The sequence below is a fragment of the Hoplias malabaricus genome, chromosome 1 (assembly GCF_029633855.1).
Source record: "Hoplias malabaricus isolate fHopMal1 chromosome 1, fHopMal1.hap1, whole genome shotgun sequence".
NCBI classification, from domain to species: Eukaryota; Metazoa; Chordata; class Actinopteri; order Characiformes; family Erythrinidae; genus Hoplias; species Hoplias malabaricus.
This window is the reverse complement of record NC_089800.1, coordinates 42,444,231-42,464,934: the sequence shown is the minus strand read 5'-3', so window position 1 is coordinate 42,464,934 and position 20,704 is coordinate 42,444,231. Positions and strand designations below refer to the sequence as shown.

The 20,704-nt window shown below is 38.1% G+C and overlaps 1 protein-coding gene across 1 annotated transcript in view; it reads right to left on the bottom strand.

Annotated features, from left to right (window-relative positions):
• grik4 (glutamate receptor, ionotropic, kainate 4) overlaps positions 1 to 20,704 on the bottom strand; it is a 472,752-nt gene that overhangs the window by 366,437 nt on the left and 85,611 nt on the right. The window contains exon 2 of the mRNA XM_066662916.1: positions 4,444 to 4,584. The gene's annotated coding sequence lies outside the window, so the exon portion shown is untranslated. The remainder of the gene's footprint in view (positions 1 to 4,443; positions 4,585 to 20,704) is intronic.

The following is a 20,704-nucleotide window of genomic DNA, read 5'->3' as shown; positions in this document are numbered from 1 at the left end:
TGTTTAGCAGAAATCTGTATTGCTTTCCGATCTTATGAGACATGCTGGTCATTCAGAGTTATTTGAGTCTTTCTTTCTCTCCTCTCTCTCTCTGCACAGCAGGCATCTACTCAGAGGCCTCTCGATGAGCTCAGACCTTTTTCATATTCTCTCTGAGCGCTCCCATTTTCCAATAAATAGCTGACTTTTCCAATATAACTCGTACTGCAAAGCAAAATCAACAGTTTCCGCGCTTAATTTCATTGCCTTGACATGGATGGAATAAAACATAGAAAGCTTTTTACTTGACTTTCAAGGCTGTAATGTTCTAGCACTACACTAATAGTTATTCAGAGATATGAGGCACACATCACATGGCTTTGGGCTGGTGTGGTCAGAACCGACAGGAAGATCCTGCGACCAATCTAGAGTCCACTCTCAAAGAGGTCATCCTGAAAGTCACTGAATACATTCTGCAGAGGACTTTGATGTTCAAAAAGCTGGCTAATAGAGGAGCTCCCTCTCACTGAGCTGTCACTGTTCAACACTAAAATGCCATGATCCTCCCTTAAACTACCAAAAGGGCAAAGATGGCAAATTGAGCATTCTGTGCATGAGACCACAAGTTCTAAAAGCTACCAAGAATGGTGGAGTGAAGTATTAAGATCAGCCAGCAGTTGAATATAATTTGTTAATCAAGTCTATTTCTGAAGCAAATTTATTATATTCACTAATTCAAAGTGACTGATTTTAAAAATGGTTTAAAAAGTAACTTCAAAAATAGGATACCTTATAATAACAGAGACAAATCCTACAAATTATATGATTAAAAAGTAGAAAAAGAACAATCCTATGGATGTACAAGAGGATTATGGCAAAATGCACTTTATAATAAGTTAAAAATAGTTTGTTTAAAAACAACCAGACTATGGTGCCCTCAGGTCCAGCGCCAGACTGGTTTTTTTGTTTGAGACAAGAGACATGTTTAAAGCCATGTGTCATGTTATCCATGTGATGGGCATAACTGCAATGACAGACAAAGGGATGGATGCATATGCGTAGATATGTCATTTTAAACAAAAGTTGGAACATATGTGTAAACAAGTATAGAGAGGGATGGATAAGCAAAAATTATGAAGGCACAAAAGAAGCAAACATGAACTAGAGAAACATGGCGTATAAACATTCTGGTAACGAGCAACTGTGGGTTTTAGCAACATGACAGCAACAGCAGCTCACAGGTGCAGAGTTGTGGCAAGAGAGCACATGAAGAGGCATGACGAGAACAAGATCATGGCTACAAAAACAAACAGTGCAGGTGGCAGAAACATAACAAGAACAAAGATAAACAAGCACAAAAAGGACATGGCAGGAACAGAAACAGAAACTAATCATGAACAGGAGGCAGAGAAAGAGCATGATGAAAAGCATACAGCTGGGGTTTAGTGTGACAGAAGACACGGGACAGAGATAAAGTGTGACTATTACATGTCAGTTAGCGATAAAAGAACCTTTCAAAGTTAGCTTATTGTCAAAAAAATACAACTTTGTGACATGTGTAATAACTTCATTCTATTTTGAAAAGTGCTCCAGTATGGAAGCTGAAAGCCTACCTCAGCCATGTATTCTCGAGCCTCTAAATCTCCAAGGAAGATATTTATAACACTGCTAACCTCTATCTAATGATTTGTCCTCTTACAAACCTGGCTCTAAGCAGTGGTTCAGAAAATCTGATTTACACATTTTGTCCTCTTACTCCTAATATACTTGATCAGCTGAGCCATTCTTCTTCTCCAGTTTCTACAAGAGTTACAAGTCTATTTATTTTTATTACAAGTAATGAACACTTAAAGCTAAAAATGAGCATAATGCTAAATACCTGCAGAAATGTATAGAAATAGGGTGACCGTATTTTGGTTTCCAAAAAAGAGGACACTTAGGGCAGAAAAACATGTGCATTTATGGTTAGATAATATTCATTTTCATTCAACTTAAACAATAATAACAAACAATAACAAACCATAAATATAGTTTATCTTGTCAGTTGCTGACAGTGTGTGTGAGATCATGGAAAGCCCGTTAGCTTCTGCTCATACAAAGCTACAAAACTGAAACACAGTGTTGAGATGATATTAAAGCAACTTGTTTACCAGAAACAAACAAGATAACATTTTAACATTTACGTTTTTGAACATTTCTAAAACCAAGCACCTTAACATTTTATCAACCAAGTAATCTACACTTGATAAAGAAACAGGGCATCGCTGGGAACTAGATATTTATTACTGAGTTACATTTCTATAAGGGTCTGACTGATAAAACGGTGCTGTAACAAATTCACAGCCTCGTTTATTTTGAGTAACACCTCACTCTGGTGTCCTGGCTTTAATATTCCAGAGATTTTGCCCATTTTCTTGTGAAGTTAAACAAAAAGCTGTGCAGATGTAGCTAATTTACTCATCAGAAAGTCAGTAACGGTGAGATGTGTCCGTGTATTCGTGTCGTTACAGGGACAGACAAGATGACTTTCTCTTTGTTAAATATATAGTAGAAAACAAAAGGCTGGGTCACAGAAACATTCTCCAACTTAAAGAAAAGACAACAAATATTACCTCAACAACATTCAAAACATTTCTGTTCAAGACTCCAGCTGCTTACCCTAGTGGACATGGACCTACAGCGTTGAAGCGGCACGACTGTGTCCAAATTCAGCTATCAACTCTCTGACCTCTTGAACACTTCAACCCTTGTGCCTTCTGCTCACTTTTCAACAACACCATCAAAGTGAACACTTCAATGGAGGATTTAGTGCTTATGGCAACAAACAGGGCAGACAGCAAAATCCCGAACATTTTTGGCGCTTTAGAAATTCCCGGACGCATTTTTAAGTCCCAAAAGGAGGACATGTCCGGGGCAAAGAGGACGTCTGGTCACCCTAATATAAATCACTGTGGTTTCTGATATATTATCTGTCTGTAAAAATGGATAAAATATGTTATATATGTAAAGTTTTTTAAAGAACCTGAGTTTTAAGTAAAAATCTTTTTATAGATAACAGTTGCATACAAACTATGGGTCAATAATAATTAATAGTAATGTATCTGTGGTTATGAACTTATCTGTTAGCAACATCGGTCTTTTAGCAGAAGTGCAAATAAAATAATAATATTAATAATAATAATTAAAAAAGCAAATCTGTTGCTTTAACATTGTTCTATGGTCAGCTTTAGAAGCTCACTTGTTGCCATTTACCAGTGCTTCAGGACAACTACAACAAAGTACAACTAACCTCTGGAACATAGATCAAGGCTGTCAAAAACAAAACTTCAGGTCAATTCAGATCTGTACTATTAAATGCTGTCTACTCCACTCTTTGTTCATATCACACTGTTATATTCTATTAATTACATGTTTTCATTCATTTCATTCATCTGCCATTTTGCAGATGCTTTTTCAGAAAATAATTCAAATTATGTTACAGATGTATATAAGTATAGTAAGTGGGGAATCAGACCCCAATCATCTGCATAAAAGACTGGCATTATTCAAACACTGCACCAATCACTAATCAATTTCATTTTACTTTTTTATACCTCAGTTTATATTTGAATACTGCAAAGTGTCAGTGTGTTTATCTTGCTTGCATAGTATTTTAAAGGTCAAATGTGTTCAGTTACCAAGATAAATCCCTTGTATGTGTAACACACTTAGCGAAATAAAATGATAGTTATTTAACATCAGACTTAAATGAGCACAAACCTTTGCAACTCCAGTCTCTGAAAATAAGTGAAGATTATGCATATTCATAAATGGATAACATTTTTAACGCATGAAATATATATGAGCGGATGTAAAAGGATATTTATATTCACATCATACATCTATTTAGCATTATGTCTATGGCTTTGTCTGCAAATATGATAGGTGGGCCATGTTGTGAAACCTTTCATCTGGTAGTGAATGCACCAGCCTACAGTACCAGTGGAATCCTCTGTCAAGAAAAGGCTCCCGTCAGCTGCTTTAGTCATATGGAAAGTATACTCGCCTGGAGATGCTCCTTTTTTCCATTCTCTCCCTTTCCCACTCTCGCCTCCAGCCATAAATCTGTGCTACAGTTATCGCCACAATTAATCTGGCCCCTCTGCTGTGTGCTGGCACGGCTAACATGGCAGGTTTCTAAACACCGGAGAGGGACATGCTGAAGCGGTGAGCCATTGTTTACAGCCTGTCATTACCTGCCCAGCCCTGAAAAACCCAGACATCCAAGGCACAATTAAGCCCAGCCCATGCCGCTCTCACCACCTCTGTGCTGCAATCATAAATATTCAACAGTGGCTAATGGCTATCCACCACACATGGGAAGAAACAAATGCAGAGAGTGAGCCTGCCCTTCTCCAGAACATGGTGATCCAATTGGAGAGGGCAGTTGTGTAGAGGCTCATTGCGGTGCATCACATCACATACCTTTGATCTCCGGAGGCGGGAGGCTTTACTCCATCTTGAGCTCGGGAGGGAGTGGCGGGTTGAGCTACAGCCACTTGGCTCCTACACGCCGCTCCACATCACAGGTTCTGCCACACTGAGCCCACCCAGCAAAGAACAGGCCTGAGGACAGAATAGACAGACATTATCAATTTTGCTATTTACTAAACATTCACATTGTAGATCTTTGTACATTAACATTTTTATTTTAGGGGAGGTTATATCCTTCTAACTGATGTTTGGTTTATTATCAGATTAATGTGACAGCAGTCGTGTTTATCACCATAATATAAACAGCTATATGTGTCCTTACAATCCTTACAGTTCCACATATCAAAATATTATTCATTCATCTTCAGGAGACACTCTCACTGGTTCAGGGTTGTGGCATGACTGCCCATCCAGAATTATTGTGCTCAAGGCAGAAACACACTCTGAATAGGGCACTAATCCACCACAGGGCATCTCAGACTCACCTATTCACTCACACAATCTATGGGCAATTTAGAACAGCCAATCTACCTACCAAAATTATGAAAGGAGCACTTGGAGGAAGCTCAAGGAGTGAACACACCAAAGTCCACACAGACAGTGACATGAGGCTGGGATTGAGATCCCAACCCCAGGACCATGGAGCTGTGTAGCACCACTATATGGTCTTCCAAGCAACATTCTCAGTCAAAGGGGCATAATATGTAATACCGCTATACAATGTTTAATAATTCAAACAATGAAATGCAAGGTAACAATTATCAATATTGTGCCATCAAGGATGGAGCTGCACTGGTTTACATTTGTTGATCTATATGATCACCTCGACTCATCAAAAAACTCACCCGGTACAATAGGCCCGGATGCTCAGGACACACACACACTGTTGTTGGTTAGAAGGCTCATTTGCATACTGCTGCATCCTTTGCCAACAGTAATGCACAGGCCAGTATAACAAAAACAATTAACCAAAACATTTTGCAGGTCTCATACACATGCTTTATTCACACACTCAGACAAAGTCAATCAATGCTAAAATGAGTTCAGATATGTGTATATATAAATAATCATGTCTCTCACTAGTGGGCAGACAGCCAGAATGAGTGGCCTCTGGCCGGTCAGTGCTCGTGCCACTGAGCCAGGTTCACTCCAGCAGCTGGAGCACTCTGCAGCTGAAGCAAAGGCCAATATATCCAGCTCTCTGCATATATTACAGGCATTAGCCAAACAGAGGAAGTCAGTGGATAACAGCATATGAAACAAGCTGCAAAGCTTAATTACCCATGGTTCATTTACGTATTTTCTTTCCCTGATATCACCGTCCATGCTGTGTGTTGGTCTGCTGCCATGCTGTTAAGCCTTAGGTTAAGCAACTGGCCTGGGCACTAAGCCGTCCTAAAAATGCCTTGGCGCTGGCACAGTGCAACAAACCAGTGAATACACTCAGCACTCTAGTCACATTATTGCATGACTATAGTGTATTTACCCACTGCTTAGTTATTACATAACCTGCACTCCATAAGTGAATGCATTTACATGAAAATGTCAGCCTCGCTCTTGCCATATTACTCTCTTGACTCCAAAGGGCAAAACAAAACTGCATTTCATTGCTTCTCTCCATCTCTCACTCGGGTAAGAAGGGTTTTTAAGAGTGTAGTCACATCATGGAAGTTAATGTAGGTAATCATAACTATTAAGTGCCCTTCAAGGGCCCATATCCTGCTTGTTTCTTAGGTTTTATTTCTTTCTCTGAGGTTCGTTTTATGAATTTGTGAAGCTATGTACCAAAGGTAGTTATAATTTATTGTTGCGGAACCTTTTTCAACCTCCTCTTTATCTCTTAAAATAAATACACCATGTATTTGTTGCTGTTTCTTTAAGCCTAATAAACTCTACGTGCGAAAATTAAAATTTTCACGGTGCTAGGGAGCAGACGAATAGTGATAATCATCAGATTGTCTTTGATTATAATGATTCTCTCTAAAAGGTTTGTTAGTCATTGATTAGAAATGCCTAAATCATCCAATCTACTTGAAAAAATAAATACACTCCTTTAAACTAGGACACATGGCGTCATTGATGCAAAGCACTGAATAACACCTCTGTGTGGAACATGTGACTAAGTGAGTGATTGTGTGAATGAATGAGTGAGGTAAAAGCCAGATCTGGAATCTCACATGCCGTATCATAAAAAAAATAATAAATAAGATCACATTCCTCATTTGAAACAGACCTCCACATGACGCTCGCCCCTTTCACCTTCATTTTGTCTTTAGAGTCAAAACAAAAGTATTCCCAAGAGGTTTTTGAATTGAGAGACAAATACTATACTCTAAAACGACCTGAGATTTTTTCAGATACAGAAGATGACTATTAAAAGCATGTAAATTTAGTGAAAAAATGTAGATACATTACATACTGGATAACAAAACTCCACCATGGAGAAACACTGACCCCTGTGCCTCTCTCTATTTCATGTGCTTGATGTAACTATGATTCTGCATAGCTGTTCATTTGATTACTCACATTAAGAGTACCTAAACGAAGTAAGAGACAGTTTGATGACCATGCCATAAGGGATCCATCCCGGTGTGCAGAAGTTATGATGAAAATAAAAATGAATGAGATCCAACACAAGGCATTCAAAATTGTAGCCTCATTTGGGTTGTGGAGTTAAACCACTTATCACCAATCCATGTATCATTCCCTAAAGAGTTAACAAACTTACTGCCTTCATTCAGAGTGGACTGTAAGAGGTACAACATGTTCCTTAGTGATAAAGAAGAGATAGAAGGACAAAAATTAATCTTGCACTTCTTTTTTCCCCTCGCACCTCAATTAGTATGAAAATTTATGCAGCTTTGTTGGGTGTATTTTTTTTCCATCCAGGTCCTGTTGTGAAGGGTGGGATGTGACCTAAAATTTGATTAACTTCAGAGAGATGCTAAACTTCAAAGCGTCACCTTAACTGCGATTCCTGTGGGTTGCTAATGGATCTGTCTCATATACTCAGGATAGAGAAACTTTGGCACTGATTAGCATTCTAAAAGCACTCTCGACACAATTTGGCAATATAGTTTATAATTAAATAATTAGACTTGACAGTCATTCTTTAGTACTTTCTTTAATAAAACCTCTTAACAAACACACACACAAACTTGTTTTGTGAATTGTGGGGACATTACATACACTTCCACTCATTTTGTGAAGACTTACCATACGCTTTTCCAAGTACCTTGAAACACGTTGTAACATTAAAATGCAATGATTTACATTGTGGGGATGAGCTCTGGTAAAACACTCTGTAGTTGTACAATTAATTGCAGTCCATCTGTTTCCCTGCATATTTTCACCCTGCTCCTCAGGACCCACAGGACCACCACAGGGCAGGTATGATCTGGATGGTGGATCATTCTAGTGCCGAAGTGTGACTGATGTGGTGGTGGATCAGACACAGTAGTGCGGAATTTTTAAACGCCTCTCACTGCTGGACTGAGAATTGTCTATCAACCAAAAATATTTTACATCTACAAGGTGGAACATCACGGTGGGAGTGTCTAATAGAGTGGACAGTGAGAGGACACAGTGTCACTGCAGCACTGAGAAATGTCCACTAAGACTGTCGCAAGAACCGCAATATTGTAATACCACATAATTGACCACACAAATGCATGGATTGGCAAGCAACCATCACAACCGGAATGTAAAGATGCTTTCCCTTTTGTTGCAAAGTCTTTCTTGTTTTACACTTTAGTGGATGTGTAATTAATGTTAAGTTAATTTGTTTTTAAAAATCATTAAAAGAAAAAAGGTTTGAGTGTAAATTTCTTAACTGTTGGCATCTGCACTGCTGCTGCTGAATGTCAGTCTTCTTTTATAAAATGGAAACAATGGCAGCAAACCTAGCCACAAAACCAAACTGTAACTTCACCAGTTTGAGAGCATTTTGGATTTCCACCAAATGGAAAGGAGAGCCAGCCAATCCAGATGAGGCAAAATGCTAAATCTGTGCCAGAAACGTAGCTGTGAAACAGCGAAATACATCAAATTTGAGATCTCATCTAGCTACCTGTCATTCAGCTATCGAAGCCCAACTGCCTCCACCAGCACCAAGTCATGGAACAGCTTCAAAATGATTTTTATAGGCAATTTTCAGATGACAATTAGGAGTGTAACACCAGAATCAGGATGAATTAAGTTATGTAGTAGTAATATCGTATATCTCAATGCTGAGCCCCGTTAAATCATTGTTCACCACAACTGCCCTATTACACACCACCCATATTATACCTTCTCTGTGGTGATCTAGCTTGTAATTGTAGAAGTATAATGTGCTCCTGTATGGACAGTGGAGCTGGGAGAATATACTGTGAGTGTAGAAACAAGGAGGATGTCATAATGTTATGGCTGCATGGTGGTCAAAACACACACACACAAACACACACTGGCAAATCAGCTCTGCTCAGTGCTGATCTAAGTAGCACAACATTGGATCCTGATTCTAGATAAAGTGCACTTACTCAGACTAGCTTCACGAACATAGGCCCTGGATTTGTAGCTCCATAAGTTGGTTATTCAGAGCATGCATACCCGTAATCTGATATCATGCATTCATAGAAAGCCATGAGAAAAACTACTAACCTCAACTCAATGCCCTAAACCCACCATTTTGTATCGCATGTTTCTAATTTGGTATCTTTACTGGTAAACTGCAAAACTAGAGGTTTTCGTTGTTGTGTATATAACCTTCAGGGGGTCTAGGAACAAGCATGGTGTGACATATTCAACATTTATATGAATTTTTATTTAATTTTATGAATCTATTTGAAAACAAACTAACAAAAAAATACTGTGTAGAAATAGGCCTCATTTCCTGAATCTGTAGTGTTTTGAATCTTATCCAGACATTTACTGAGATACAAGAGATGTGCATCATTTTCCTCTCAGATTTTGTAATTGTCTATGTTTTTGTTTTTTTGTAAAACTGACAAATGGAAGCTCAAATGGAGTATCACTTAGGACTGACCCATTACATCAGAAACAATTCATTCTTCATTCAGTGGGCATGTGAAACAGAGACCTGTGAAATGGTGTTCACAAAGTGTACTGCTGCTGAAGATGCAGCCTTTTTGGAAAGTAATGCCAAAGATAACAGAGCTTCAGAGCCTGAGGGGGTTGATCCATGTGGTGTCATATTATACTCAAGTGCATTTAAATAGAATTTAAAAAGTTATGCGAGCATCAAGAAAATGCCATGCAGGGCTAGAAAATAGCTATAAAAATCTATAACAAATAATTAAATCTGATTATTGACTGACTCATGCACACTTGGATTGTTATCACTTTCCTCACCACATTATAAATTGCATTAATAAAATATTGCCAAAATCTGATTTGCTGTAGGTTTCAGATCCCATATCTGCTTTTTTCACATTTTTCTTAATGAAGTACCACTTCATTACAGAGATAGGAACCACTACCCTCTAAGCTTAATGCCCATTGTATGAGCACACTCAAAGATCCACTTTTGTAAGATAAGCTTCTTATCCATTATCAAACCAAATGAGACAGTGCACTTATTACATTAATCACCTGTCTACTTACAGCTGTTAATGCTGTGCATTTCTATTTAGAAGCTCAAGGGGAGAAAAAAGGAACCAGCCCCCAGCCCCCAGCCCCCACCCCCATCCCCCCACACAAACACAAAGTAAATGACCAGTAATACAAACTGATGAGACAAAACAACACAAATTTCTGTTTAACATGCTGTTGGTCCACTGCCAGAGAAGCTCCAAGACATACTATCCTCTGTTAGACCTGTGACGAACCCTGCAGAACACCTACAGCACCACAAACACTATATATGGCACGTGGTCATAGCTCATTGCTTTACATTGTATCCATAAGAAAATACATCTCATAGAACACCAGTATACCAGAAGTCTCTTTAATACCAGCCCTATCTACATATAGATAATCTGGTATGCCCCTGCCCTTTTCCATTCAAACTTTGAAAGGTAGCCTATATCTGGCCTAGTGGGAGAGAAGATTTGGTTTTCAAATATAATGTACATCCAATATCACAGCTATGTTGACCTGGGAGAGTGGTGGTCTCCATCTGAATCTCAATGTTTGATTGTGCAAAGGAGTTATGGGGATGAATTTTTGTTCATATAGCTCTGGGCCAGGAACTATTATTTAGAAACTGCTGGACAGCCTTTGTTAAAGTGCAGCATCCGCTCTAAAATAAGATGTAAGTCATAAAACAGCCCTCTTTAATAGTCAACTAACCAGAAGAAAATGAAGATGATGTAACCTAATATATCAGTAAGAAAGAGCTTCAAACACTGCTTATTAGAAAGGCCTATTTCAGCCCCTGCATTCTAGAAATAGCAGCCATTTCCAAGAGGAGGAACCGTCTGAAAATACATGGTTGCAGTGAGAGATAAGGGGCCATTATACAGACCAAACAACCAAAACAACCAAACACATACCATTTTGTAATACCACAAAAGCAGACGTCAGTAAAAACAGAGAGGGGAGCCCATTGGAAAGTATGAAAACACTTTTACTAAGTGCTTCAAATAACTTTCAATACTGAATATAGCAATCATTACCAACATTTTCTAATCGCTAGTCCCAAATGGCACAAGCAGGTATCCGCATGGTACAGGACTAACTAGCATTTAGCACATTACAGATATTGATCTTGATAATAATGATAGCAAGTCAATGCTATATTTAAACTGGGGCTGAATAAACTGAAGATATTTAATGCGCATAAAAACCTCACATGTTTAATTATGCGCTGGTTTCCTTCCACAATTCAGAAACACAAATTGTTAGGTGAATAGGCTGTGTCAATTTATCTACAAGTGTGTGTGACTGGGAGAGTGTGTGAAGTTAGAGTCGGGGGAGTGAAGGAAAAGTGCTGTCTCCTCCCTCAACATCAATGGCTGAAGTGACCATGAGCAAGGTACCTAATGTCCAACTGCTCCCTTGCTGCTGTCAAGGCTATGGATTACTGGATTATTAAGCGGTTACAATGAATGAATGAATGAATTAAATAATTCATTTTAAATCACAAGGCCATGAAGGCCCTGAAATTTACCCACACCAATAAATAAATATCAGACAGATAGGAACATCTGAGACATGGATTATTTGAGGGCTACCTAAAACATCATTCTCGCTGAATGAATAGCATGGCAAATTCACTACGAGGCTTGTATGCCATGCAGGCAATTTGCAAGGCTTATCTTGCAGCTGATGGTTTTTATGCTAAATGACAACGCAAAGGTCATTTACCACATGAAAATTTATCAAACAGCTCTGCATTTAAATGCTGGCCTTTTCTCAGAAGGACTGAAATTCTTCCAACACCTCAATCAACTGACAATACTACAGAAATCACTCCTGCATCCATGACTCTGGAGGAGATCAGTGCTCATGAGATTATAGTGCTGTCTGCTTATGCTGTCTATGTTAATCAGCACAGAGTGTACACAATGCTGCACAACTACCTTTCAGAAACTGCACAAGGCACACAGTATTCAGAACATGAAGATCCATGTTGAGATTGTCTGTAGTAAACCTTGCCAGTTCAGTTTCAATGCAGGTTCCAGAATGGTCAGACCAGGTAAATGCCTGCTACTGGCTACCTAGCATTTGACATGAAATAAAAAGAGATGGTTTTCCATCAGACAGATTAAAGATACTGTAAAGAAGTACATGCAGAAGATACCCACTGAGCTTAACTGACAAAATTCTGATGGTTGTGACCATAGTAGGGCAGTCCCGAATACTATTTATAGGGCTTTGGAGCTTTGGTTGCATAATTGGGCAAATATGCTGTATGTTTGTGTGTTGTGGGGGTGTTTGTCATTCAGAAAATCTGCGTCCGACACCTGCTTTAAAATCCAGAGTCTGTGCTGAAGTTCCCACTAACTCGCTCTCTAACTTGTACATACACTGTGTGGCTAAGAGCACAGAGTACATGAGTTAACCAGAGCTTCGTGGAGGTGGTCTGGTCTAATGTGAGGTATAAAGCTGACAAAAAGAACTGTAGCTTCGCCACGCTTTGTTGTAAGTAGATTGTTGTAGGGTTTTAGGCTCCATTCTGGACTTTTATGTTGACAAGTCTGAATATGAGTGGAGTGCTGGAGGAATAGAAGCATCTTTTTTGGGTTTTTTTTTACCACTGTAGAGCCTGAATACAGATGGAGTGGAGCGGTGCCTTTATCAATAGCCACATTTATCCAAAAAACGAATACCAGAATCTCAAAATTAACTTAATACCTACCCAATGAACAAATATCCGAACAGCTAGTCACCGACCATACTACCAAACCATATAAAAGTGACAACCCAGACAGCAATGAATGCTTGGCCCAAATCTGACACATCTGCAGATTTTATGGCCCACATTTTGCCTTGAACATCACTGACTCAGGATGAGCCACAAGTCAAAATTTTCTGGGCATATTTCATATGCTATATTAAAGTTCCAAATAAACTTGATGCTGTGTTTTGGAGTTTTACAAGGATACCTTCACTAAACACCCATGGCATAGAGCCAATATTGTGGTTTTCCTTGTCTAATAAATGACCAACAGCTGGGTTGATTATCACTCCTATATACTCCTATCAAAAACACTGCTACAACTTCCAGAAGGCCAATAGCTTCTGATAATTAATCAACACATGAAAGACTGCACAGAATTCTACATGACTGCTATTCACAAGGTCCACAAAGCACACAGTGTTCCGTGCACAAGGGGTGGGGCAGAAATTCTGAAAGTTTAATTGACTGGGAAAGATTCCAGATCTGTAATAAAAATCAGAGGGCCTTCTATCTGATTATTTCATTGGAAAATGAATATCATAACCTGGGGTGCATTCAAATCTCTCCGGGTTTGCGGGGAGGAGGATGGTGGAGATAAACTTGCACAAGTCTGCCGTTTTCAAAGCTTTTTGTTCTGCCTCCGAATGCTCCAATTTGTCTTTAAGTAATTGTGGAAGATTAAAGGTATGGTCCTGTCTAGGGTATTTGCAGAGATGAGGCATCAAACGAACATCCATTCCTGCGTACATACAAACCAGACAGGGAGCTACAGAGAAAAATATGTGTAAAATAGGAGAAAGAGTGGTAAAAATGGGTAGAGAGAGAGAGCGAGAGAGAGAAAATCAGACAAGGAAATCAAATGAGACAGATAAAAGAAAAAATAGAAAGAAAGGCATGCAAGAGGAAGGTAGAAAGCAAAACAGAGTAAGCAAAACAAAAAGAAAATATATATACGAGAAAGAGATGTGTAGTGAGACTTAGTCAGTGCCCACTCATCAACCCTTAAACATGAAAATCATGAATGAGGATATTGCTCTATTCCTGTTCCATTTTGCTGTTTCAGATCACTTAAGGTACAAATGTCTTCAAACATGGAAGACAGCTAAACCACTCGTGTTACAAATGAATAACTCTAGTGTTAATTCAAGTTATTCAATTGAATAAAAATCAGCCATGTACACACAACAGCGTTGTTTTTCCTATCAAACACACCTTTCCAACTTAAAAGACACAGAGCTTCTGAATGTAAACAACCAGAGAGAACTGTGTTTCCCCACAATCTTTAAGGTTCCCTTTAAGTGCTGTTTTTACTCAGCAAGAAAGAGAGAGAGAGAGAGAGAGAGAGAGAGAGAGAGAGAGAGAGAGAGAACTGAGTCAGGGCAAACTGAGTCTCCAGTCTGACCTCCTACATTTTAGCCTTTAGGAGATTCTCTCTCTCTCTCTCTCTCTCTCTCTCTCTCTCTGATCAGATGCAGTGAAGCAGCTCAGTATTCATGGCAGACTGACGGAAGACATAAAGCAGCTCCTGAAGCCAGCAGCCGGGGGCAAGACAGAACATAGCCACCACCGAACAGTGAGAGCAGGGAGGGAGATACTAGAGGAAGTGTACTGCATAATATACTAAAGGAACTTCAGAACACTCTGAAGATGCTCCACACAATCACAGAGGAGAGGTTCGAAATCAATCTTACATGTTAAGAGGCATCACATTGAATGTGATACAGTAACCCTTAGAGTTGTAAACATATTCACAGATAGATCACTGAAAAATCAAGGAACTGTCTGTCAATATATTAACAATATAATTTTAACAAAAGTATAAATACATTCATTGTCTGTAAGCAATTATACAGTTCAGGGTCACGGTGGGTCAGGATCCTACCTGGAATCAACCCAGCGGACACAGGGAGAACACGCCAAACTCTTCACAGAGTGCCACCGTGCTGCACAGTATAAATACAATTTCTTGATAAGTTAAAACTTTATTTCAAACGTTTTAAGCGACAAGTAGTGAGTGGCCATGTCTTACAGTGAGTTGATCAAAGTTAAAGGATACTGCGGCTGGTGTTATAAAATGACATGAATGTGAAAAAATTATAAATAAATAAATCTACCAAAAAATTATTTTAAGAGTATGTTAGTGTTTCCTAGCAACTGCTGACTGTTCATTCAAACAGATTCAATTCAAACAGAAATTCAGTCACTAACACACATATAAAATAGTATAGATTTAAAGTAGTAAATAGATATTTTTGTTTGAGTAGAATTGAGACTTGGCATATAAAGATTTAATTTTTGTTTTATGAATATTATTATTATTATTATTATTATTATTGTTACTTTAATAACTGGCGCCCCCTCCAGGGTGTGTTCCTGTCTTGCACCCAGTGATTCTTGGTGGGCTCGGGACCCACCAGCACCCTGAACTGGATAAGCGGTTACAGACAATGAATGAATGAATTAATTAATTATTTTTAATTAATGTTATAACCACAACAATGCAATCTTTAATTGACCCATAAGCCCTCAGTGTGCAGAACCTGCAAGACAACAGAGCATATTATAATTGTATTTCATATCTCGATTGCATTTATCAATTAATATTAAGTGTCCAATACACAGTTGTATGCAAATTGCATGTATCCTGGTTTCATTTACATGTTTTGTTGTTTTCTGAATACAAATACAAATCTTTCACATGAAAAATGCCTTAGGCCATTTGTTGTTTATTACTGAGGCTAATAAACTGAGGGAAAATATAACTTCAATTACAGCCTGTACAGCCTACTGCCATATATAACATTTAATGTTTTTTTGTTTGTTTGTTGTTTTTTGTTTTTTTATGTTTTTTTCAGTATGTTAAACTGAAAAAACCCTAAACGGATTGCATTTATTTTCATGTTTAATTTTTTTTATTTGGTGGTGTTTTGACCAAGGTTTAAACTTTTGCATAAACCTGTGCCATACCTGGTGTGCTCATGCCTGCCAAAATAACAGAAACATGAATAATATGTGAATAAAAGATACACATAACATTTTTTGTGCTACAGAAACCTATTGAGCACCATTCTGACAGTGGTATTCTTCCACAAGACATCCTATCACAACGTGTTTTGTTGAAAGCAGAGAAAAAGTAGACACTGCCATGTATCCCCACTCTCTGTTTCAGCTGAGGTGATGGTCAATGATGGATTTTTTTGGATGGATTCAGACAAAAATCAGTCTGTCTGTCGAATGGGTGGCAACATACAAATGAACAATTCCAATCAGGGTGTAAATGCTTAGATTAAAATGTATACATGACCCTATGCAGGATTACACAGTAATTGTTTTGTTAAATCAACCGCCATGTCTATTTAGTAGTAACCAATATTTGGGTATTTCAACTCATTCTTCCTGAGATCTTTACCAACCTTCACTGGGAATGTAACAAATGATTGACACAACCCACTCATCAAATTGCACACAATTGTTTAGGCCTATTTCTTTCCTTTTATTTTCATTATAATTTGTGTGCTGTTACTATGGTTATTTTTTGTGACTATTTGCGACTCTTTTGGGTGGGAGAAGTGCGTGACAAACAAATATAATGAAAACAAATAAACACAGTGCTATATATCAATAGAAATCAAATGCAGAACTACACAATCACATTTCCTTCAAGGATATAAAGGCAAGAGAGGCATAGGTGACTAAGGTTCACTTAGATTGAGTTACTTATTCAGTGTGCACTACTGTTTTTTCACTACATTAGTTTGCTCACATTCTTTTACATGAGTAAACCAACCCCAACTTTATTACTTTATTCCACTGTTAAAGCAAGCACAGAATTTTTATTTTTTTTAGTGTCTATCATTTGTCATGTGATAAGCTCCGTATAAAGTGTGTTTTGCAAATTGGGCCAGTGCGGTAGAATGATCTTTTCAGACTAATGGCGCAGGTCACATTAAAACAAAATGTGAATCATCAATCAAAACATGTTTACATGTTAACTCACATTTAGGCCACTGTATCTGCAGTCTGAACTTAGAAAGAGTGGCTTAAAAGGGACATATTATACCTCTTTTTAAACAAGTTTGAATAGGTCTATGGGCTATACAAAACATGTTCATGAAATTCTTTGCACAATATCGAAATCACCAGCTTGATTCTTGCCCATTTCAGTACCTTTCAGAATGAGGCGTTAAATGGCTCTGTCATTTTTATGAAAATAAGCTGTTGCTGGCCACGCCCCACCCAGCCCATGTTTAAGCTGAGCGTTTGCCACACGTGAAAATGACAGAAAACAGAGGCGCTATCCAACCCTATTTGTTCAAATCTGAGTCTGACCCAGAGCAAGAAGAGGAGCCACACACACACAGAGCCAGTCCAGACTTTCCTGGGGCCCAAAGCTAAATTTTTTAACATAATTTCCTTTTCTTCTGATCTTTTTGTTCAGCCCTCCAGCATCCAAGTCAGCATTTGTCTGATTCAGTAACAGCTGCTGTCCTTAAGGTGGAATAGAAGAAAAAGAACATAACATAACTGTTTATTTTCCAGCTTACAGATTTTGTCACCTTATATGATGTAGCAGTTTTGTCCAGGTGCCTATAACTGCTTCACTGTTCAAGGTGTTTAACGAAAACTTATGCCTGTGTTAGTGTGACCGTGTGAATATAGCGGCAGCATTTGTTGGGGAACTGAAATTTCGAAGAACTCAACTTAGCACTTGGAAATAACTGCATCATTTTTTTTATGTGGTATGAAATAGTAAGCAACTTTTAGACTGTACTGATGTGTTTGGGGAAGTTTAAACGAGTACTAGACAGTATAAAACATCAGTATATGTTCACTTTTCAACTTCAAAGTTTGGTTCATGACACTGTGGCACTGCGAGGCTTTTAAGGTCTTGGAGAACTGCTGCGCAATGCACACCACCTCTAAATATATTCCTGCCTGGAGAAGAACAGCCACAGGTTTACCTCACTGCTGTTCTCGCAGCTGAGTCTCGTGGAGTGTCTTTTTCCTCTTTTCATTTCCTGAAAGATAGTTTCTCTTCATCTTCAGATACAAACTCTCCCTAACAAGGGGGCCTTCGTTAATTCGTGAGGCCGTACGCAACGTGCGTAGTGAGCGTATAGGGTGGTCCGGCTCTGCCTGCACAAACACCTTCACGAACACCTGGGTGGATCTATGCAAATTTCCCTAGTGTGACGTTACAATAAAGAAGCCATCTAAATGGCTCATAGAAGCATATGATTCCTAACATCAAACTCTTTTAATTGACTCACAGAAAATGGATGGATGTTTTTTTTTTTTTTTTCACGCTTGAATTGTTTATAAGAGCAGTAGAGACCCAAGTGGAAAAACAAAAGCACTCAAAAAGTTTTGCATAATATGCCCCCTTTAAAAACCTGGCAAATGATAATGGCTCTGTGATAAGTGTATGCTGATGCTGTCATCTTCCATCAGAAATGTCAGATTTGGCCTTTTAAAGAAGTAAAATGCATTGGATCCTTAAGCGATATCAAGACACTGACCAAAGAACCTTCCAGAGAGAAGCTTTATAAGTGCAGCCAACTTGTTAGTGGCTACTGCCACTTGGTTGCCCTGTGGTGGGGACCATTCATTCATCCATTCATTGTCATGCATTCAATCAGGGTTGCAATTAGTTCAAAGCCTACCAGGAATCATGGGGCATGAGAAATGGTGCCAGTCCATTGAAGGGCATTGCACACTTACCCAGTCACTGACCGAGTCACACTGGTGAAAAGTTTGCATATCCAGTTGACCTACCAGTTTGGCCAAAACCCATGAATACACTGAAGCAGAAACACACACACAAGCAGTGGACCAAAGTAGACAGCAGTGGACACTGGAAACATGTGGCAGCAACTGCAACACTAGCACCACTGTGTTGTTGCTTTGTGAAAGTCAGTCAGTCAAACCCAGGATTTTATTTATTTAGTTATTTATTTTTCTTTTCCCTGGGGTGGAGTTTGTGGGGAATCTCTTGATCAATGTGTAATGCTGCCATTGCCATTATTCACCAGTGGTCACATTGGAAACACTTGTCTTTTAATGCTGACTGCTAGATTATTGACAATGCAATGTAGTATATCACACTGTCACCCTGTTTCACTTACCAGTTCACTACATAGTCAAATCCATTGATTTTTCTTGATAGGGAACAGTGAAGTATTGAAGAGTTTGACTATTGCAATCACAATGTGTGTGTTTACAGAATTTTCCTGTATACCAGTTGAGCTTAATCATACATATTCACTTAGAAATAAGTCTAATATGTCCAGATGTGTATTTTAATCTAATTCAAAATTTCAACATCAGTTCCTGTGATGATAATCAAATTCTGCTGGAAAAGTTCAAATGCTTTGAAAATCTCTACATGATAATGACATTTCTTTTTCTGAACGCTACAGGCAAAAATATTGATTCGGAAACAAGCAAATAGTGCACATTAACAATTTACAAATGTATTCACTGGCTTGTTGAAGGAAAATGTTTACAGCAGCTGTAATGGAAAATATTATTATACCAATAAATAACATATTCATGATTGCATTAGACATTCTTCTTGATATGAACTAAAAGGTTATTATGGCAGTTCCAGGATTACAATTACCCATTTCTTGCAAGACGGGAGTGCTCTCTTAAAATGAAGCCTGCAATCAGTGATTAAATAAAACTGAGCACTGCTTTTTTTTTGACAAAAATCATCATGGGATGATGGGATCATGCATCATTTAGAGAAATCACAGTTCCTTCAGCTGTTTTAGGGAATACTTTAAAATACATAAAATTACTGCAGAGCAAATGTTATCTTAAAAAGTTTGCCTGTTCAAATGGAAGCCTGATGCTTATGCATTTTGGACCATTCGCTAAAGCAATGGTATTTAATCAAGTCTCAAAGACTTAAGGCCAGGCAGAATTTAAACAGGCTTTCTCGTTCATGTTTGGGAAAGATGTTCAATATTCGTGGGATGCCGCATGTTTGATATTTGATTAAAACCAAGCTGAATGTCTATGATCAGTCAAGGATTTGATCATTAAAACTACCCTCAGGACGGAGCAGTGGATTCACTCTGCATTTCACCAAAGAGAAGCCCGCAATCTCAAGAGCACAAAGAGCACATCAAGGTTACCTAAGCAATTTTAAAAGTTTGCAAAATATTACAAATAGGATATCCATACAAGGCTGTAATGGATGTAATGTAATGTTCCATGAGATTATATGTGATATAATATAATATGATATATGAAGTGATATGACATAACATTACATTATATGGTATATATATTTAGGTTATTGCCTCACAATCTGATACATTTACTTCACGGGCGTAAATAAAAAACTAAGTAAATACATACATAAATAAATCCGCATTCATTAGGCTTGTACTGTCATATCCTTAGAATATAAATACATTATTTTTCACTAAAGGCTTAATGATTTGGGTGTAGGGGAGGACATTTTCATTATATATTCAAGGTTGTTTCCTTTAGATATTTGAAAACTTGTTTAACAGTAGAAAAAAATCTGTTTCTTTCAGTATGTCTGTTATCAGCAGCAGAAACTTTTTAACTATGCTAAATATTCACAAGGCCTGTTGAATAATATTATGGAAAAATAAAGAATTAACTCCAGAAACACATCCAGAAGATGGCTTAGATGGGCAAGTAAAAGAAACAAAAAAGAACAGAAAACCCTGATGTAGCCTATGCATCTAAGATAATTATATATATTTAAATTAATGCTTTCTCCATAAGTGTGGTGCTTGTATAAAGTTTAAATACAAAAAGATAATAATATAAAACAAATAAGAAATATATGATAACTTTTTTTCTATAAAGTAGTAGGTGAGAGTGAGTTTGAAGAACAATGTTTTGTTCAGATTCTCATTGATTGCA